Raw genomic sequence first — 23,122 nt, 5'->3', positions numbered from 1 at the left:
ATTTTTTTTTGTTACCTTTAGTTCTACTTATTTTGGGGGAGCTAACACAAGTGTACATCCCAAGTTACATTAAAATAACTATTGTTTAGTTTTTAAAATGTCCAGGAATGACTGTGTTTTGGTTTTAACTGTTTTGCTAGGTGTTTAAGATCAAGCTGGTCAAATTGGTCTTCTTCCTATCTGCTGTTAAGAGACAGTTGATTTCCCACAGGGGTCACTCTTGGGGAACTTGAGAGCAGCTTCTTAGCTCCTTTAGTGCCATTCACCTGGTAGGGTCTCCTTGATGAGATGGCTTCCTTTGGAAGCATTAGGGATGTCTCCCTTTCCCAAGGACCCTCCTCTGCAGCAAGTGCACTGATTGGCTTCTTATTCTCTAGTGGTCTCATCAATGTTCCTGATCAGAAGTATGTGTGGCCCAGAGTTGCAAAGCTTCTTAGAGAAGTTCTCTTGTTCCCTGGGTTTAGGCTGACTCTGATGGCAAGAGCCAAATATTGATCTCTTGACCCCATTATTTCAATCTCAATCTTTAACTTTTGATCTTAAACATCCAGCATGTCAGTTTCATCAGTCATAGAGTAAGAGTACTGGGTTTTAATTTTAATGTCTATGACTTTACTGGGGTCTATATTATCTGTCCTATAGGTGATGACTTATTATCTCAATTTAGATTTTTCTTGAAGCAGTACCTCTGTAAAACATTAATCAATCAACAATTACAGAGTTTACAAGGAAAATACAAAATGGAATTAACAACAGTAAAAACCTATTTAGTTGCATAATAGCTATCTTAAATTTTGACTGAGCTATATATTACATCCCATGTTTGAGATTACAGTAATTTTACAATAAAAAACCAATCTTTTGAATATAACTTTAAATGAACTGAAGTCTGACTTATTTTGGAACCTCTGTAACATGTAGTAAGGTAGGAGGCAGAACCTTATCTCAGGTAAGGCAGGGCTCTTCATAAATATATGAATGTTAGTTAACATACTATGATATTACACCTAAAGTATGAATCAAAGAAAGCTGAGAGAGCTTTCAATTTTCCTTTTGTGTAGTGAAGTGGCAAAATATTTTTTCTGTTCCATGATATTAACCTTTAAACATATCAGACTCTTATTATCTTTTAGAAATACATTTACATTTTTATCCCAGTGCAGAAGAAAACATAAGGTTCAGGTCTGGTTATAGAACACTAAATGGTATAAATAAAATCCCAATTAAATTTCTTATTCTGGTAAGTTTAAAATTACCATTACAACTTTAGGTTGAAGAACACCAGCTTGATAAAATGTTCTTTTAAGCCTTTTAAAGACTTGTACACCTGCAAGATATGAACACATTTAATATATAAATAAGAGTAATAGAATCATAATTACATTGATGTTTTTATGTTAACCATGTTTAGCTTTTAAAGAAAATTTAGACCTTGTAATGTAGTACAATACTGTAAAATAACAGTTGCTGTTTAACCAGAATTGTACAAACCCTTAATTTTTAAGACTAATTCCTGTATAAAATAAAACTTAACAAATACAATGTTAAGAGTAAATTAATATTTTAAGAATTATTGGTCATTGTAGCAAATATACTGAAATTTGGTTTATATCAGTACATTAATATTTGACCTTAGGAAAAAACCTTGAATAATTTTAACAGCTGTGTTACTTCTATATACACATAAACCTTTCAAAATTTACCCTTAATTAACACTTTTTAATTATTTAATTAGACACTCTAGTTGTTTACTTAGATGTATTACAGCTTTATTTTATCACATAAAGACTTTTTTATCTAGAAACATTTTTAGGAAATATATTTTTATATTTAAAACCTTATAATATTTTAATCTGTTGACCTCCTTTTTAAAATTTATATTCTGAAACAACTATTATGAAGTTTTGAATTTAGATAAATTACTCCATTTTCATCTAATGAAATACTTTGTTACTTACAGAATTCTATTTAAATACAGTTTAAACTTTTGGACCCTTTATATAGAATAATACCTGTTAAGATTTTTAGTAATCTTGTTTTCAGTGATAACATGAAGTAAACTTAAATTCTTTTTTTATTTACCAATTTATGAAAACACTAAAAATGTTTTAAGTATATTTAAGTGGAATTTTAGAAGTTAAGACTACTTGATGTTATATTTAACAGCATTTTAATTCTTTAAACCAATAGGATATCTCTAACAAACACACCCATGAACAATCCTATATATGTTAAACCTAATTTAGTTATTTTTTTAAGAATGAAGATATCAGAAAACTATATTGAGCTGTATTATTCATTTCTTTCCTGTTGAAGAAAAACCTAGAAACAATGGATATTAGACATTTTATAAAATTAACATTTTATTTACTTTTTTACCACCTGGAAACAAAACTGTGTTAGTAACTTGAAAACCATACTTTTGTTTACCCAATTTAATAACATTTTAAATCATCTAAATAAAAACATTTGGATCCATTTTTTTTTTTTATTTTTAATTTATGAGCTCATATGTCAATTTTGGTACCAAATATATGTAGACATAATAATACACTGGTTTACATATACATAAAATAAACAGATGGACAAAGGCCTTATAGCTTATTTTTAAAACCCATTAAATTGAGAGTTAAGCCTTATAAACTGGCCTCTGAATGAAACAGAGCATTAAAAAAACTTTATATTTGGATAAAATAGGTCTGATAAAAAAATTAACTTAAGCACACCAGATCAAAATTATGTACTGAAAAAAATAGAATTTTAAAGTTTTTTGGACTCTATCCTGATGTGGTCCCTCTCATTGGAGATAAAAAGAAATTAAGAGAATAAGCCAAATGTTATGCCCTGTCCTTCCCTGAAGGAGTTTGAAAAAGAGACAGCAAGGGAGCTGCTTCCATTGGTCTCCTGGGAGAGCTATCTCAGTTTGGGGTCTTGTTCTAAACCAGTTTTTCTGGTCTTTTGGAGAGCAGCCAGCAAAATTTTAGCCTGGCATTTTGGTGGACCAACTCCTTATAGTTAGAAGTTCCTATTGGCAGCAGTTTACATGCTTCAGCGAACATGGCTAAAAACATTCATAACCATTTTTTTTACCCAAATTTGACTATAAAACATTTGATCAGGATGTTCAGGATGCCCAAAGACAATTTGGTGAACCCCTGAGAGGGCCATCTGACCTCAAAAGTTGGTCATTATCTCTCACAGAATTTAGAGAGAGAAAAGACATTGCAGTGGGTTTCATAATCACTGGCTCTCTTCTGGAATTCCTGGAAATTAGTTAACTTGCACTGGAGGGGAGTACATGACTGATATGAGAGAGACTGACCCGTGCTTATGCTTAAAGGCAACAAAAAACAGAAAAGAACAAACAAACACAGAACAGATAAAATACCATACCAAAGACACAGACAAGTGGCCACTCCAGATTCCAGACCAGAGGAACTGAGCAATGTCTTGCCAGTCCCTGACTCAGGAAGTAATGCTGCGTCCAGCCTTCTTCAGAGTCGCCAGATGTAGATCTGCCAGAAACAAACTTACCAGTCCCCCAGGGGGTGCAGAAAATGGTGACTCTCAGAGAATTTATTTCACTCCTGGGGTGGGGCTTTACAGACCATGCACCCTGGGGCTGAGGAATGTCTCTCAGAGGTGTTCCCCTAGGAGCAATGTTCTGGCCTCTCCCCTCCACAGGAATTTCCAGGTCAGTGTTGAGAGGTGATTGCTCACCAGGCAGTGAGGATCTCGCTGGGGCCTCCAAATGTTTTGGGGCACAACTTAAAAACAGACTGATCACCACTGAGAAGTCCAAATTTGAGAGTCTTTATTAAGCTGGCCAGCTGACTGCCCCACACAATGCCACAAAACATGGCTATTGGGAGAACAGCCTCAAACAGAGGGTTGTAGGGATTCTTATACCCAAAATCACATTAATCATAAGTGTCTGTTGCTATGATTCAAAATTACACACTAACATAATGAGATCATAACAGAGGGGGAAGTGGGTCAAAATAACCTTACCTAGGAACAAACTAAAAAAAGGTTACTAACATCCACACAATCACCATTCACATGGTTCTTGTTTAGGAGCAATAGGGATGAAAATAGCAATGTTTCTTTACATAGGAATTATCACTCTGTGTTTTTAAACATGCCACACTAAGTAACTGATAATGGGCTCAGGGGCTGGATGTTTCCATGGAAGAAGTTTTTTCCCTATATAACATGGATTCTCAGAGCAAAATGGAGTCTGTTAGTCATTTCCCTTAGAGTCTAGCCAATAACATTTTCATGGAGACAGATCTGTCAGCCCATCACAGTTCCTCTTTTCATATTTTTATCCCTTTAATGTCTTTAGTCCGCCTAATTGTTCTGGCTAGAGTTTCTAGGACAATGTTGAATAGAAGTGGTGAAAGAGGACATCCCTGTCTTGTTCCCATTTTTAAAGGGAATGCTTTCAGTTTTTCTCCATGAAGAATGACGTTGGCCATGGGGTTAGCATAAATAGCCTTTAAAATGTTCAGGTATGTTCCCACTATCCTTATTTTTTCTAGTGTTTTGAGCATGAAGGGGGGTTGTATTTTGTCAAATGCTTTCTCTGTATCAATTGAAATAACCATATTATTCTTATACTTAAGTCTATTGACATGATGGATTACGTTTATTGATGTACAGATGTTAAACCATCCTTGCATTCCAGGGATGAAACTCACTTGATCATGGTTCACGATATTCTTAATATGTTTTTGGATATGGTTTGTCAATATTTTTTTAAGGATATTTGCATCTATATTCATCAACTCCTTTTCCTGGTTTGGATATGAGGGTGATATTAGCTTCATAGAATGAGTTCGGTAGGGTACCCTTCTTTCTAGTTCCTGGAATACTTTGAGAAGTATTGGAATGAGTTCTTTGAAGGTCTTGTAGAACTCGGTTGAGAATCTGTCTGGTCGTGTGCTTTTCTTGGATGGTAGATTTTTATTGGCTTCTTTTGTTTCATTGCTTGATATTTCATCTGTCTAAATTGTGTATGTCCTCCTTATTCAGTTTGGGAGGAGCATATGTCTCTAGAAATTTGTCAATATCTTCGGTAGTTTCTATTTTGTTGGAATACAGATTTTCAAAATAGCTCCTCATTATGTTATGTATCTCAGAGGCATCTGCCATGATATTTCCTTCATCAGAACTTTTAGAAATTTGAGTTTTCTCTCTCTTTCTCTTTGTTAGTGTGGCTATGTGTTTGTCTATTTTGTTTACTTTTTCAAAAAACCAACATTTTGTTTTGTCAATTTTTTGAATTGTTTCTTTTGTTTCAATTTCATTAATTTCAGCTCTGATTTTAATTATTTCCTGTCTTCTACTACTTTTGCTGTTATTCTGTTCTTCTTTTTCTAGGACTTTGAGCTGTAATGTTAGGTCATTTAGTTGTTGAATTTTCATTCTTTTCTGGAATTCGCTCCATGCAATGAATTTTCCTCTTAGTACCACTTTCATAGTGTTCCAGAAATTTTGATATGCAGTATCATTGTTCTCATTGACCTCTCAGAATTTTTTTTTATCTCAACACTGATTTTTTTTCTGTCATCCATGTTTTATTTAATAGCATATTAGTCTCCAGGTGTTGGAGTAATTTCTCTTTTTTATTTTGTCATTGATTTCTACTCTTAGTCCATTATGATCTGATAGAACAGAAGGCAGTATCTCTATTTTTTTGCATTTCCTAAGCATTGCTTTGTGGCATAACATATGGTCTATTTTCGAGAAGGTTCCATGTGCTGCTGAGAAGAAAGTGTATCCACTCACTGATGGATGGAATATTCTATATATATCTATTAAGTCTATGTTATTGATTGTGTTTTTGAGTTCTATGGTTCTTTTGTTGGTTTTTGTTTGGAAGATCTATCCAGTGGTGACAGCACTGTGTTAAAATCACCCAGAATTATTGTTTTGTGGTCTATGTGATTCCTAAAATTGAGAAGGATTTGTTTGATGTACAGGGATGCACCATTGTTTGGGACATAAATATTTACTATTATTATGTCTTCTTTATTTATGGTTCCCTTAAGCTGTATGAAATATATATCTTTATCCCTTCTGACTAACTTTGGCTTGAAGTCCACTTTACCTGATATAAGTCCATGTGCATGGTAGGTTTTATTCCATCCTTTCATCTTTAGTCTGTGGATGTCTTTTTCTATGAGATGAGTCTCTTGCAGGCAGCATATTGTTGGATCTTTCTTTTTAATCCTTTCTGCCAGTCTATGTCTTTTGATGGATGTTTTTAGGCCATTTACATTCAGGGTTATTATTGAGATATGATTCATATTCCCAGTCATTTGGACTTATTTTTGGTTTTTAAGTTGGCTTTGTTTCTCCTTTGAGTGGTTTTTCTCTAAAGTAGTTCCTCCCTTTGCTGACCTCCATTGTTCATTTCCTCCTCATGGACTATTTTGTTGAGAACATTATGTAGCGCAGACTCTCTATTTGCAAATTCTTTTAACTTTTGTTTATCATGGAAGAATTTTATTTCATCTTCAAATCTGAAGGTAGTTTTTCTGGGTATATGATTTTGATTGGTAACCATGTTCTTTCAGGTATTGAAATATTTTGTTTCAGGGCCTTCTAGCTTTTAGAATCTGGGTTGATAAGTCAGCTGCTATCAACATTGGTCTCCCCCTATATGTAAACTGATGCTTTTCTCTCGTGACCTTCAAAATGCTATCTTTATTTTAAATGTTAGGCATTTTCATTATAATGTGACTTGGGGTGGATCTGTTGTGATTTTGTGCATTTGGTGTTCTATAAGCCTCTTGTATCTGATTTTCCACTTTATTCTTCAGGTTTGAGAAATTTTCTGATATTATTTCATTGAATAGTTTGTTCATTCCTTTGGTTTGTATCTCTGTGCCTTCCTCAATCCCAATAATTCTTAAATTTGGTCTTTTCATAATGTCCCATAGTTCCTGGAGATTCTGTTCATGACTTCTTACCACATTCTCTGTTTGGGTAACTTTATTTTCAAGATTAAATATTTTGTCTTCATTGTTTGTGGTTCTGCCTTCCAAGTAGTCTAGTCTGTTGGTGATGATTTCAATTGAGTTTTTTATTTGGTTTATTGTTTCCTTCATTTCAAAGATTTCCATTTTTTTTTTTTTTGGAGACTATCTCTTTGTTGAAATGATCTTTTACTTCCTGCAGTAGCTCTTTAAACTGCTTATTGGTATTATCATTCATTGCCTGCATTTGCTCTCTTTTCTCATCCTTTGCTTTGTGAAACATCTTAATCATGTATAATCTGAAGTCCTTTTCTGACATTTCTTCTACCATACTGTCATTGAATTATATTAATATAGAATCTAGATTTGTTTGGAGCATTTTCTTCCTTTGTTTTTTCATGTTGTTCATGTACCTTCCCCTCTAGCAGTGCAGATCTGGGGAATTGCAGATTTCATCCTATAGGCTTATATTGGCTCTATAGGTTTCCAGAAACTTTTCTTTAAGGGGAGATCATTATTAGTAGTGCCCAATTCAGACACTATGCAGTCCTAGACCAAATAGCCCCTATGAGGACAATAACAAAATTGTCATAATAAACAGAATGAGTTCAAATATTATCTTCAGTAAAACAAACAGATTTGCAATAAGGTATGCAGTTTCTAATGGACGACAAAGAGGATGCAGGGGGATGTAGAATGTGGCTGTTAATGGTATATGAATAGAATATACAGAATTTCTATATAATAGAATGAGTGAAAGTGTTATCAAAAGAAATTGAATGTTAGCAGACAAAAAAGGGAGAAGGAGACTCTGAGGAAACAGGTAAACAAATGGAAAAGAGAGCAAGGAAAGTAAAGAAATAAAAACTTAAAAATTTTCAATAAGAAAAAAATAAAAATCTACAATATAACAGACATACGGTAATGAAACCTCCCAGTGTTCATTAGCCTGATGCATGAGAGGTACCTGACATTGAGCTTCAAGTCTCCAGCAGTCGTCTCAGGATGGGACGTGCCCCACCTAAACATCGGAGCTCCAGCTTCCAGAATTTTCCAAGATAGCTCCTCTGGCTTCCAAATATTTTGGCAAATGGGGAGCTGCAGCTCAGGGTGTGGACATGGACAGCTGGAGGTCCTGGAGTTTGGGTGTGGTTGTTCAGGCAGGGGTCCTGGAGTTTGGGTGTGTTTGGTGTGGTTGTGGGATCCTGGAGGCCAGGTCCAGTCGGTCTGGAGTCCTGGTGATAGGGTTCAGCCAGTTGGTCTGGTGGTCCTGGTGGCAGGGAGCAATAAGTCGATGTGAGGGTCCCAGAGGTATGAAGTCATTGGTCAAGCTGAGTGCTCCTGGAGATGGGGCTCAGTCAGTCTGTCCAGGGGTCCTATGGGGCCTGGCTCTTTTCTCAATATGGCATCAGCCACATGTAATCAAACCTGCAGGTACTGTAACAGTGAACTTCTATGCAAGAGCAGGCAGCTGGCACTCCACTGGGAGTCGGTGATCAGTTTACTGACTGTTGTTGGACAATCAGGTGGTGAACCTCGTGTGTTGTGTGATGGATAGGTGTAAGGCAGGTGAGAGGCAGGCAAATGGTGGATGATAGGCACCTGACAGTGAGCACTCTGCACCCAAAAAGGCGTCAATATGCTGGCAGATTGCAGGTTGTCACAGCAGACAAATGGGGTAAACAGCAGGGGATTGATAAGCAGCAAAAACTGCCTCATCAAGAAACAGATATCCTCTGCTTGAAACCAGAGTTACAGTGTGACAAGGAATGTAGCCTCCCTATAGTCTGCCATCTTGGATCTCCCTTGTGCTTATTTTTGAGGTATGTGGTATTGGAGTATTGATTCATGTACACATTGAGTAGTGATCAATTTAGACAATTAGCATATCATGTACTCAAACTTCTTTATGTTGAGTATATTCAAAATTGTGTCTGAATTCTAATTGGTTTGACATATATAATGCATTATTTTTAGTTATATTAAAATGTTCAATGTCATTAATCATCAGGAAAATGCAAATCATAACCACAATGAGAAACTACTTCACCCTGTGAGAACAGATATTAGAAAAAGACAAAAAAACTAACAAATGTTAGCAAGGATGTGGTGAAAGGGGAATTCTGATATACTGCTGGCAGGAGTAAATTGGTCCAAACATAATGGAAAACAGGATGGAGTTTCCTCAAAACACAAAGCTAGAACTGCTGTACAATTCAGCAATCCCATTAAATGAAGGGACATCAACATGTCACAGAGATATCCCTACTCCTGTGTTTATTGCAGCACCATTCACAGTACCCAAAATTTGGAACTAACCTAAATGTCCATTAGCAGATGAAAAAAGAAAGTGTGTTGTATGTGCACAATGGGATACTATTCAGTCATAAGACAACATGAGTAAGCATTAGAAATATACAGAAGTCAGTAAGATGAAGGGGAAGCAGCAAGTGATTCTAAGAAGCATGTGAACACTGTAGAGTATTAGATATTTACACTTATGTTCGCCTGGGGAACTGGGGAGTTGTGACTTGCTGCTGCCACCCACCCTCAGAGGACAGTACCTTACAACATATCTCTAGCCTGGAAAAGGCTAGAAAGCATTTCTTCATGATTAGATTTTCTCTAGTCTTGAACCTACTCAGCCACTATGCCAAGTTTACCAGTGATCTCTGTGATGCCCAGAGATTGTCAATTCACATTTTAGTTAACCAGTCAGAAATCCTTGACACAGTAGATCACTTTTTCCTTGAAATACTCTTCACTCAGCTTCTGAAGTAGCACTTTCACTTGCTTTTCCTCCTGCTCACATGCTTCTTAGAATCACTTGCTGCTTCCCTTTCATCTTACTGACTTCTGTATGTTTCTAAGCACTGCTTTAGTGCCTTTCTACAAAACTGATGTATTGCGTTCTCATTTTCATTCAAATAATGGTTTTTTTTTTTTTTTTTTTTAAACACACTCTGATAGGCAATTCTCTGGCCATGGAGGCTCCAGTTTAGAAAGAATGCAAAAGGTTTGCTGTACTTGTGTTAAAAACTTTTTGCCAAGCAGCACTGTGAACTATAAAAGTTTAACAGTATCTTAAGCAGATGCACATTAGAATATTATTTTTAGGGAAGAAGAGACATTAGGAATGTAGATTTTGAAGGAAAACTTCAAGAATATTCTTTAAGTTTTTAAAATTTGTTCTAATTAGTTGTACATGATGGTAGAATGTATTCATACATTTTGATAGCTAATACATAAATAAAGTATAATTTCTGATTTTTCTGATGATACATGTAGGATCACATTGTTCATGCAGTCATGTGTGTACACGAGGTAAAAATATCTGTTTTACTCAACTGTCCTTCTTACCCCCATACCCCTTCCCTTCCATTCACTCCCTCTACCTAATGTAAAGTAACTCTATTCTTCCTCTACCCCACCTTATTGTGAATAAACAACTGCATATCAGAGAAAACATTTGGCCTTTAATTTTGGGTGTTTGACTTATTTCACTTAATATGACATTCTCTAACTCCATCCATGTACCAGCAAATGCCATAATTTCATTCTTTTTTAAAAACTGAGTAGTATTACATCATATATACATACCATATTTTCTTTATCCATTCATCTGTTGAAGGGCATCTAGGTTGGTTTTATAGTTTAGCTATTGTGAATTGAGCTGCTATACACATTGACGTGACTGCATCACTATAGTATGCTGATTTTAAGTCCTTTAGGTATAAACCAATGAGTGGGATACCTGAGTCAAATGGTGGTTCTATTCAAAGTTTTCTGAGGAATCATCATACTGCTATCCATAATGGTTGCACCAATTTTCATTCCCAGCAGAAATGTATGAGTGTACCTTTTTCCTCATATCCTTGTCAACATTTATTGTTGTTTGTGTTCTTGACAATTACTATTCTAATTGGAGTGAGAAGAAATCCTAGAGTAGTTTTGATTTGCATTTCTCTAATTGCTTGAAATGTTGAACATTTTTTCATGTGTTTGTTGATCGATTGTATAACTTCTGTGACATGTCTGTTAGCCCATTTATTCATTGGGTTATTTGCTTTTGGTGTTAAGTTTTTTGAGTTCTTTATATATCCTAGAGATTAATGCTTTATCTGAGGTGCATGTGGTAAAAATTTTCTCCCACCCTGCAGGCTCTCTCTTCACATTAATGATTGTTTCTTTCCTGAGAAGCTTTTTAGTTTGAATCCATTTCATTTACTGATTCTTGATTGAACATATTGCACTTTAGGGGTCTTGTTAAGGAAATCAGATTCTAGGCTGACATGGTATGGATTTGGGCCTAGTTTTTCTTCTATTAGGCCTGAGTCTTTGATCTTCTTTGAGTTGAGTTTCATGCAGGGTGAGAGATAAAGATGTAATTTTATTTTGTTACATGTTCTTTTCATTATTCCCAGCACCATTTGTTAAATAGGCTGTCTTTTCTCCAGTGAATATTTTTGGCACACTTGACTAGTATGAGATAACTGTTTTATGTGGGTTTGTCTCCATGTCTTCTAGTCTGTACTATTGGTTTATGTGTCTGTTTTGGCACCAAACTATCCTGTTTTTATTACTATACCTCTGTAGTATAGTTTAACATCTGGTAATGTGATGTCTCCTCCTTCACTATCCTTGCTAAGGATTGCTTTGGCTATTCTGGATCTCTAATTTTTCCAGATGAATTTCATGATTGTTTTTTTCTAGTTCTATGAAGAATGTTATTGGGATTTTAATAGGAATTGCATTAAATTTGTATAACACTTTTGGTAGTATGGCCATTTTGACAATATTAATTCTGCCTTTCCAGGAGCATGGGAGGTCTTTCCATCCTCTAATGTCATCTTCAGTTTCTTTCTTTAGTGTTCTATAGTTTACATTGTAGCATTCTTTCACCTCTTTTGTTAGATTGATACCTATTTTTTTTTAGGCTACTGTGAATGGAATAGTTTAGTCTCTTTTTGGGGGAGTGGGATAATATTCTTTATCTCTCTTTTATTGAATTCATTTCTAATGTATAGGAAGGCATTTAATTTATGGGTATTGATTTTATATCCTGCTACTTTGCTGAATTTATTTATTAGTTCTAGAAGTTTTCTCATGGAATTTCTTAGATCTTCTAAATAAAGAATCACGTTATTGGCAAATAGTGATAGTTTGAGTTCATCTTTATCTATTTGTATACCTTTAATTTCTTTCTCTTTCCTAATTGCTCTGGCTAAAGTTTCAAGGATATTTTTGCATAAAAGTGATGATAGGGCATCCTTATTTTGTTACAGATTTTAGAGGGAATGCTTTCCAATTTTTCTCCATTTAGAATTATGTTGGCCTTGGGGTTAGCATATATGGCTTTTATGATGTTGAGGTATGTTCCTATTATACCTAAGTTTTTCTAGTTTTTCAAACATGATGGGGTCCTGTATTTTGTCAAATTCTTTTCCTGCATCTATTGAGATAATGATTCTTGTTTTTAAGTCTATTGATATGATGAATTACATTTATTGTTTTCCATATGTTGAACCAATTCTGCATCCCTGGGATTAACCACACTTGATAGTGGTACACTACCTTTTTAATATTTTTGGTAGAAATTTTCCAGGGTTTTATTGAGAATTTTTGCATCTCTTATTATTAGGGATATTGGTCTGAAGTTTTCTCTCCTTAATGTGTCTTTGTCTGATTTTGGTATCAAGGTGATATTAATCTCATAGAATGAGTTTGGAAAGGTCCATCCTTCCATTTTATGGAATAATTTGAGGAGTATTGGTATTAATTCTTCTTTGAAGATCTTCTATAACTCAGCTGAGAATCCATCTGGTTCTGGAATTTTCTTAATTGGTAGATTTTGATGGCATTTCCTATTTTATTACTTAAAATTATTCTGTATAGATCATGTATGATTTCCAGATTCAGATTAGATAGGTCATATGTCTCTAGAAATTTGTTGATGTCTGCAGTATTTTCTTTTGTTGGAGTATGAATTTTCAGAATAGTTTCTAATTATTCTGTATTTCAGTTGGGTCTGTTGTGATATTTCCTTTTTAATCTTGTATTTTGATAATTCAGGTTTTCTCTCTCTTTCTCTTCATTTGTGTGGCTAGGGATTTATCAATTTTATTGATTTTTCAAAGAACCAAGTTTTGTTTTGTCAATTTTTTTCAGTTGTTTCTTTTTCAATTTCATTGATTTCAGTTCTGATTTTAATTATTTCCTATTTTCTCCTGTTTTTGGTGTTGATTTGTTCTTCTTTCTCTAGGGTTTTGAGATATAATGTTAGGTCATTTATTTGTTGACTTTTTGTTCTTTTAATAAATGAGCTCAATGCAGTGAACTTTTCTCTTAGTACTGCCTTCATTGTGTCCCAGAGATTTTGGTTTGTTGTATCTGTATTTTCATTTACTCTAGGTAATTTTTTTATGTCATCCTTGATTTCTTCTACTATCCATTTGTCATTCAATAGTGTATTAGTCTCCATATGTTAGAGTAGCTTCTATTTTTAATCTTATCATTGATTTCTAATTTCAGTCCATTATGATCTGATAGACTGTGGGATATTATCTTATTTTGTGTTTACTAAGAGTTACTTTGTGGCATAAGATGTGGTTTGTTTTAGAGAAGGATCCATGTACTGCTGAGAAAAAAGTGTATCACTCATTTATATATGAAATATTGTATATATGTCTGTTAAGTCTGTTTAATTGTATTATTGAGTTCTATAATTTCTTTATTTAGATTTTATTTAGATCTGTCCTGTAGTGAGAGAGATATGTTAAAGTCACCCAGTATTATTGTGCTGTAGTCTGTTTGATTCTTGAAATCATGAAGAGTTTGATGTACATAGATGCTCCATTGTTTGGGGCACAAGTATTTATAATTATATGTCTTGCTGATGTATAATTCCCTTCAGTAGAATGAAATGACATTCTTTGTTCCTTCTGATTAACTTTGGCTAAAAGTCCACCTTTTCTGATATGAGGATGGAAACCCCTGATTGTTTCCACAATTCATATGAGTGATATGTTTTTTCCCATCCTTTCACCTTCAGTCTGTGGATATCTTTGCCTATGAAGTGAGTCTATTGGAGACACCATATTGTTGGATTTTGTTTTTTACTCAAATCTGCAAGTCTATATCTTTTGCTTGATGAATTGGGACCAGTAACATTCAAGGTTATTACTGAGATATGATTTGTATTCATGATCATTTGGTTTATTTCTGGCTTTTAATTTGATGTAGTTTCTTCTTTGACTATTCCAATAGTGTAGTTTCTCCCTTTGCTTGTTTTCACTTTTTTTTTTTTCCTCTTCATCCTCATGGAATATTTTGTTGAGAATGTTGCATACTGGAGACTTTCTGATTGTGAATTTTTTTAACTTCTGTTTTTCATGGAAGGTTTTTATTTCATCTTCAAATCTGAAACTTAATTTTGCTGATTATAAACTTCTTGGTTGGCATCGATTTTCTTTCCAAGCTTGAAATATTTTGTTCCATGATCTCCTAGCTTTGTGTGTCTGGGTTGAGAAATCACTTGAGATCTGAATTGATTTTCTCCTATATGTAATTTCCTTTTTTTCTCACAGCCTTTAAGAATTTACCCTTATTCTCTATTTTAGTCATCCTCATTTTAATGTGTCTTGGTGTGGGTCTGTTGTAATTTTGTACATTTGGAGTCCTGTAAGCCTCCTGTATTTGATTTCCCATTTTATTTTTTAGGTTTGGGAAATTTTCTGATATTATGTCATTGAAAAGATTGTGCATTCCCTTGGTTTATACCTCTGCTCCTTCATCTATCCAAGTAACTCCTAAATTTGGTCTTTTTGTGTTTTCCCATAACTCTTGGAAGGTCTGTTCATGGATTTTGCTCATCTCCTCTGAATGATGAACTTTATTTTCAATAGTAAATAATATTGCCTTCATTGCCTGAGGCTCTGTATTCTAAATAGTTTAGTCTATTGGTGATGCTTTCCATTAGAAGTTAATTTGGTTTATGGATAACTTCATTTCAAGGATTTCTGCTTGTTTTTTTTCCCCCACAATCTCTAACTCTTTATTGAAGTGATCCTTCACATCCTGTATTTTCTCTTTGATTTCACTCTTTACACCATCATTTAATCATAGATCAGTTTAACTATGTACATTATAAACCCCTTTGTGGACATTTCTTCCACTGTTATATCAGTGGATTCTAATATTGGGGCATCCTGATTTCTTTGGGGCACTTTTTTTCCATAATTTTTCATGTTGCTTGTGTGTTTTCCCATCTAGTTGTATGAATCTGAGGTACTACAGATGCTACCCTGTAGAACTATATTGTCCCTGAATTTTTCTCATATACCACCATTAAGAGGGAGACCAACATCAACAGTACCCAGTACAAACAATACACAGCCTCAAATATAATACCTTCCACCAAGGTGTCCACTGCCCTCTACCTATAAACAGCAATGATGAGTTCAATCACGGTCCAAAATATAAACAGAAAATTTGCCAAAAGGATTTGCAATCTCACATATTGGACACTGAGAAATCAGAAATAGTGCAGGACATGATGTTCATGAAGGAGAAAGAGAGAAACCACAAGCAAAAATCCACAGGAAGAGTGGAAGAAGAACCAACAGAGATTGACTATTAGGGAGAGAAAAGTTAGAAATGGAATCCAGATAAACAGACTAGAAAGAGGAAGAATACATATATATAAAGAGAAAAATAGTTAAAAATATAAGAATATACTGCTGAACTGCAAAAAATCATGCATATATCTCCATCCTCAACAAATTGGTACATGAAAAACACCATGCTCCAAATACAGTGGAGAGAGATGCCAGGGAAAAAAAAATAAAATAAAATAAATCTCAGGAGAAAATTGAAAAACTGTTTCTGCTAGCATCCAAAAGCTTCTCAGCCCTACCCTGCCGGTGTCCAGCCCTAACAGGGGTCGTAGTGGTCACAGGTAATGGAGTAGGCATCGGCGAGGTGGAGAACAAAGCAACACAAACTCAAGGAATGGATGCTAAGTTCTAAATTTTATTTTTCCCAGCCAGATTTTTATACATTAAAAGGTCGACAGTTACACATGTATTTCCAGAACAGAAAAAGATCACAAGGAAAAATAACAAAAATATCTTGAATAATCATTACTAGATCAGGCAATGAAGTATTCTAATTATTTTTAGTAATTGCTTTCTCATGATAACCTATAACTAAACAATAAGACATATTAATTTTTTTTTGCGGTGCTGGGGATCGAACCCAGAGCCTTGTGCTTGCAAGGCAAGCACTCTGAGCTATCTCCCCAGTCCAAGACATATTAATATCGCTTAATTAATCATAAAGGTTAAAGCAAGTTCTGCAGGGTTGAGTATTTACTCAATCCTGTGAGTATTTACTCAACCCTGTTGAGTATTTACTCAACCCTGTGAGTTGTGTGGCTACTGCTGTGGTTAATAAGTGCTAGACAGTTTAAATTAACAATAATATGACATCATCTTCTACTGTGTGAACTTAACATTGAGGAACTTTTTCTCCGGGGGATAGGTGGCCAATAATATTTACAGCAGTCTGTAAATCCTAAACTTTAAGAAATAGAATATCTTGTACTCTTGTATGTATACTTTCTAACAAGATTATAACATGTCCTGATTTTACATCTAAATATACTGTGGGAGATAAAGGAGGGTCTAAATCCAGGGGCTTAAGAGGCATCCCTCTGTAAGGATGTTATGGCTTTCCATTAATTAAATAAACATTATCATAAGGTGTTTTAACTGTAGAAACTCTATTTTCTTTATTTCTTCTGTTCCTGTTAATCATTCCTGATGGGGTTTGAGTTATTTGCCTACATACTTCAGGTCATCTGAGAGTAGTCAACAGGAGATCGCCAGCTAGAATCTATTTCTGTATTTTCTCATAATATTCTTGGTTATTCAAAGTTTTATTACAAATGACTAAATCTGAAATCACTGTTCCATTAGAAGTCTTGTTTTTATATTTTAACCCTGGTGTTGTTAAGACCCCTGTTTTCAGGGAGAACACATAAAATATTAATAGTAAACCTACTCATATTAAGCAATCAAGGAAGGAAAGTCTGCAACCAAATTCCCAATATGATGAGATTTTGCAAACACCTTTATTACTCAGCAGAATCCTTGTCAAGCACTGAGGGGAATTGCAGGTGGCATAACACTACCCTGACTTTCCACAAGACTTCCTGGCCCAGAGAGGCCCTGACAGACCCAGTCACTATTCCACCAATCTGGGCCTCAGATGTCTTAGGTTTGACCATGTTTCAGTCCCAAGATCTCAACGATACTGGAATTTGGAAATACACCACCAGGGATGAGCAATACTGAGAGACAATAACTAGATGGCAGCAACCAATCCCCCAGGAGGAAGACTCCAGGTACAGCCAAACCCACAGGCACCTGACACTCAACCCCCAGGTCCTGTTGGGTGTCCCCAGACAGGTGCATTTTGACTCCCCAAGATGGCAATAGCAGGAAACCCGCCAGAATCTCATACCTCAGGCTCTGACTGGTGTCTCAAAATGGATGCAATCATGTGCAACCAAACCTGGATTCTCCCTGGCAGCAAACCCCTGGGCAGTGGTAGAAGTAGTAAGTGGCAGGGGTTGGTGACAGTAGGCACGTGCTCAGCAGCACCTTAGTCATCTGTGTTGCTGGCAGTGGTGGGGGATCAGCAGCCACAGTGGTGGCAGCTGTGGCTGTAACTGTAGTGGCAACCAGAGGTCCAAGTGACCTCCAGGGAGCAGCAGCATCTTTGTCAGGGGCAGCAATGTCAGTGGCAGCAGTGTAGACAGCATGAATGCCCAGAGAAAAGACCTCTGGTGTGCAGCAGCAGTGTGGGCAGCAGGAGCACCCAAAGAAAACACCTCCAGGTATCTGGGGCAGTGGTCTCAGGGGCACTTGTGCCCCAACTAAGAGAAGACCTCCAGGCAGTGACCCCTTCCAGAATATTCTGACTGCCACTCCATACCTTGAGAATCATTTATATACACCTAAGCCTGTTTCTTGATTCCTTTTATAGAGTGAGAGCCTTAGCATTTTATTTATGGATATCCTTGACCTTTGGCATCTCCCTTTGCCTCAGTTTCCTAAAGAGTGGGTTTGATTCCTAGGCAAGTTTATATTAGGATTTTTGGATGTGCCAGACTCTGCAATTGGTGTTAAGCTGCACTGAGATAGTAATGTAAGCAAATAGTTATAAAATGCCTCAAATAGATGTGACTAAGGGACATAATGGATTAAAAAGAGAATGGGTTCTCTTGCTGTTGCCTATCTATTGATTTTTCTATTCAAGAAGTTTGCCCTGAGTCAGGGCATGTGATTGGAAATGGGCACTTTCTTTTCCAGGTGTAGAGCCAGAGCCTTTTGAAGTTGGAGACCACCTGATTGAGGCTAGTGGGAAATGTCACCTGCTGGAGGAGCTTCTGGACTTTCTGCATTCCAAGTACAGGTATATGTACTGCTCTCGGCTGGTGACTCTTTAAAACCTAATTAATGAGGAACTTACTTATTTCATGAGCCTGATTCAAGTTTTCCTCTTTTATAAGATCCTAATTCAGGGTCAACTTTCACTGAAATTAAACACTCACACCATTTTATCTCATACCACCCCACTCTTCCCCACTATGATTCTTTCTTTCCTGAATTCCTATACCATTTGGCAAGCCCTACCTTAATCTACTGCCCAGTTGATCAGTGTATGTTCGCCTCATCCATCCAGCTATATTGTTTAGAGCCACAGGGACAGAGTCAGCATTGAGCATTTCTTTTATAATTGCCTGCTGGTACTTTGTACTAAATTGACACATAATAAAGGTTCAGTAAGCATTTATTCTTGTTAACCTGTGGGGTTTGATTTAAACTCAAGGGGTAATTGGAATAGTCTTTCCCAGAAATGTGAGCTGAGTATCAGAAGACCAGAATTTCAAAATTGTCTCTTTAGGATGACTGTCCCAGGTGTGGCCTGAACTAACCTAAAACTTCAGATTTGGCAAAATTTTCCAATCTTTTGCAAGTTAAATAATTGCATGTATTAGTGTGCTTAATTTTCTTTGACATATCAATTATAGGTGTGTTAGAGATGGAGAAGAGCCCATAAATACCTTCCATCCAAGTTTTTTTATGTCTCAGACCCAGAAATGTCTTCTCCAAAGTCATATAGCTAGCCAATGTCAGAGATGAGATAAGAATTGAAGTACTCACCTTTATTTAAGTTCAATGCTTTCCCCCAAATTTGGGCTAGAATCTGGCAGGAGTTCTTCCTAACTCTTGATCTTATCTTTGTGGTAAGCTTAAATTAAGTTCATTTTCTTAAAAAAGAATATTGTTTTATCAACACTGTACTTTTTTGTTCAGGAAAATTTTAAAACAGTGTCTGATAACAAGAAATTCTTAGCTTAATTTTGCTCTTAATGCATTATTTTGAATTTTTTCCTCTTTTCACTGTCTGTGTGCAAGTTTCCTCATGTATCACGGGGGATTTCTCCTCTAAAGTGATGCTTCTCAGACTTTCCTAGATGATAATGACTTACACCCCCTAGTGGGGAATAGCAGTAAATAGCTGATCACAGATCTTTAGGATCATGGGGAAGGGGTACACACATAAGAGAATCTTGCTGTTTACTCTTCATGTGTTTATTTATTTCACTATTAAAGTGAAAGTTTATATTTATTTTCAATGTGTGAAGTGACATTCCTGAAATAGGATCCTTGGTTGCTCTAGGGTTTCCATAGTTCCTGGTGAATTGACATGTGCTCTGAGAATCTCTCTGCTGTAGCTTTATAACTGCTCTAAAGGATGCAGCTACATCTAGAGACACTTTGTATTCTTATGTAAACTATGTAGAGTTTCTGAGAAAGTTATATGACATTTATATTTCTACTTTAGCATTTGACTTACTTATAAAATTGTATTGTTTGATAAATTTTGTGTGAGGGTAACTCACCTTAAATACTACTACAGTTTCTCCTTTTCTTTTCCTTGTCAGAGGACAAGGAGGAGTTTTACTTTTCTCCCAAATGACCCAGATGTTGGATATTCTCTAAGACTATATGGATTACAGAGGTGACACCCCTGGGCCACTATATTACTGAAGACTTTTTTAGATTTAACGATCAAATAGGTCCATGATGAGTATTAAGGGGTGTGGGAATGTTACAGAGGAAGAAAGTGCAAAAACATTATTCAGAAACAAAAGAAGATGAGGAGAGGAGACAGCACTATGTTGCAGGCGTGTCCAGAGTTCCATCCAGTGCTTGACAAAGATTCTCTGGAGAATGATTGCAAAGGCTCATTCTAAAGGGAATTGCCGAATGTTTTGCTCCAGAGCATGGTGTTTTTCCTGCTGTGTTTTTCTGATAATATATTACTCATTTCAGTCTGAACATATTGCTTAAGGGGATGAGGGGAATACAACAAAAATTCCAGAAAATATTACCTACAATCTGAAAAACAATGGGTCTTTACCACTAACAAAGTCAAAAATAATTTTGCAACCATGCAATGAGTCCCTGAAAGCCTCTGGAGAAAATAGTTATAGATTTGCCTTTGTCTCCAACAGGGTGGTTAAATTCTAATGATGGTTTTGTTTATGTGTGGTGGTGAGGTAAGAGAATAAAATTTCACAACATTCCTTCCTTCCTACAAAGAATAGGTCACCCCTATAAGACGTATTGGTACACAATAACCACTGTGACTGCTGCCCTCCTGTAGCCCTTAACTCAGCAATTTAGATATTAACCAGATGGACCCAGTAGAAATTGTCACGTGAGATTACTTGTCTATCACTTTAACCATGAGAGTAATAAGAATGTCTTAGGTCACATAGAGTTTAGATATTAAGGAAATAAATATTGTATTAGCTCATTGATGTAGTTAGATATTCTTAAAACAATTGTGATTAGGTAAGGATAATTTGTAAGGTTACTGTTTTCTCATAATCTTTCTGTTCCTTGTTAAAACAATTACTGCCTATACTTTGGAAATTTCTTTAATCTTAACCACAAGACTGCGATTATAGCCTGAGGAAAAATGTATATAAGCCCAGCCTTCCCCAGATTAAAGTGGGATTGATTGCACCAGAACTAGAGTCTGTGTCTTTCATTCTCCATCCATCGCCGATGCTGTCTCCCTGCACCCGTTTACCTGTGTGGAACCCATGGACTCCTGCTAGGGCTGGACCCCGGCACTATGTGAAGCAGATGTGAAAATGTTGAGTATCTTCAAAAATATGATAAGTTGTGTTTCAGTGACAGAAACTTTCAGTGTCTTGCAACATTCAACTCAACACTTGTGTACTTATTCAGGATTAGTAAGAAAATGAATATTGATAGTACAGAGATCCCACGAATCATGCAGGGGAAGGTAAAACCAATTATTTCTATAAGCAATAGGGAATGTAGGCAATTACCTAAGAACTCTGTTTTATATGTAATAAAATTGATGTGAGATAATGGGAAAAAGCTTAAACAGTGAATGATTTTTGAGCCTTTGGTAGATTATGAGCTGCAGAAATAAGAGTTTTAAAATTTAGTTCAGAGTGGTTTCTCATATCCACTTGATGCCCTCCAAGTACTGCAGTAACCTGGAAACTTGCAGAAATGCCATTGGCACATTGAGGAATCTCCACTGTCAAAACATGATGAATTTATAATTCCCCTTCCTGACCTGATGCATGGTGGTAACTGGAGACCCTGAAAGCTTCATTGGAAACCAGATGCTGGGTAATCAATCAGGCAGGCTCCTAAGTGCTTGTATTACTTGCTTGACTAAGTAAGGATTGTATCTCAGCAAATAGAAACTGCCATAGAGGGTGGATTTTTAGGGTTGCCTAGGAATAATCAAAACTGAATATTAACAGTTTTAAGTGCCAAAACTTTGGCTGAATGTGTTTTAAAAACCCAGGATAGTGTGTTATGGTGAGGTTTTCTTTGAAAAGTGATGTATTGTCCCCCTAAATTTAGATTTTTCCCATGGGATTTATTTAAAGTAGGGTCATGCCTGGATATGGAAAAGACAATATAGGTATTTGGTTTAGGAATGACTTGACTTTTTTATTTCCTGAAGAGTCCTTGAAAAGAGTTAAACTCTGTTGTTGTTCTTGTCTATTAAAGGCTACGGCTATGAGCATGTGGATGGTTCCATGAGAAGAGAAGACAGACACCTGGCTATAAAGAACTTTGGACAGCATCCCATTTTTATTTTTCTCCTAAGTACTAGGGTAGAAAAGCCACATAAGTATTGATGAAAGCAGACAAAAAAGGAGTTGTGTAGTACTTTTACATCCCAAACATTGGTACATTTTTTTATAATTCTCTGAAAGATGAGGTTATTACCAAAGAGTATACTAAAAGGAGAGAATCAAGGCAGTTGACATAGCATAGTACTGGACTTCTACTTTGGAGCTCTTTTCTGTCCAACCTATGTAAGCTGTGATTTCCCAAAGAAGTGAGGCTAGAACATGAGCTTATTAGAAAATAATTCTAATCTGCTTTGACCTCTGACCTGGGAAAGTCCTGGATTTTTTTTTTTTCATAATTTTGAGGAAGTTTTATTTATGTTCAGTGGAGGCAGCTCTCCTTCCCAGCTGTGAATTTGGAAAATAAGATAATCTTGTTGCTAGTTGCCCCTCCTGCATGAGTACCCCTGGAATAGTGTTGTAAAATTTAACAAACATTTTGTTATTTAAAATGTGATCATAGTGACACTGCCAGATATTTGTAATTATTATGGAATTGTCCATATGACTTAAATCATAAATATCATATGACATCTGAGGTGCTTTGTCAGTTAAGGGGTGCTCTCATATACTATTAAATAATTTGAAATCAGTTATGGGAGATGGAATTTTCCTTACATCCTGAATCAAAAATACCTTAAATCAATTTTGAATTCATAATCTGAGTCTCATTATCCTATTTTTATAGGCCTTAATTCATATGGAATACATATAGGAATACAAAAAGTATGTGTGTCCTTGATGAAAGAGAGATTAATATATTTATAAAAAGAAAGTTCAGACTTATTTTGAAAGCATTTATTAAGTGCTTTGTACTATATGGGTATGTAAAAGAAGTGTTAGATATAATCCTTGAGTATAAGAAGATTAT

At 35.7% G+C, this 23,122-nt stretch overlaps 1 pseudogene across 1 annotated transcript in view; it reads left to right on the top strand.

The window, feature by feature from the left end:
* The window catches only part of LOC306652864 (chromodomain-helicase-DNA-binding protein 1-like), a 75,994-nt pseudogene that overhangs the window by 20,766 nt on the left and 32,106 nt on the right, over nucleotides 1-23,122 (top strand). Inside the window, exons 6-8 of the transcript in view lie at nucleotides 18,327-18,458; nucleotides 20,002-20,078; nucleotides 22,127-22,233. The product of the transcript in view is annotated as a chromodomain-helicase-DNA-binding protein 1-like (transcript). The remainder of the gene's footprint in view (nucleotides 1-18,326; nucleotides 18,459-20,001; nucleotides 20,079-22,126; nucleotides 22,234-23,122) is intronic.

Source organism: Sciurus vulgaris (genome assembly GCF_902686455.1).
Source record: "Sciurus vulgaris genome assembly, contig: HiC_scaffold_624_arrow_ctg1, whole genome shotgun sequence".
In the NCBI taxonomy this organism is placed as follows: domain Eukaryota; kingdom Metazoa; phylum Chordata; class Mammalia; order Rodentia; family Sciuridae; genus Sciurus; species Sciurus vulgaris.
Note: the sequence above shows the minus strand (reverse complement) of the source record. Positions and strands in the feature narration are given on the sequence as shown.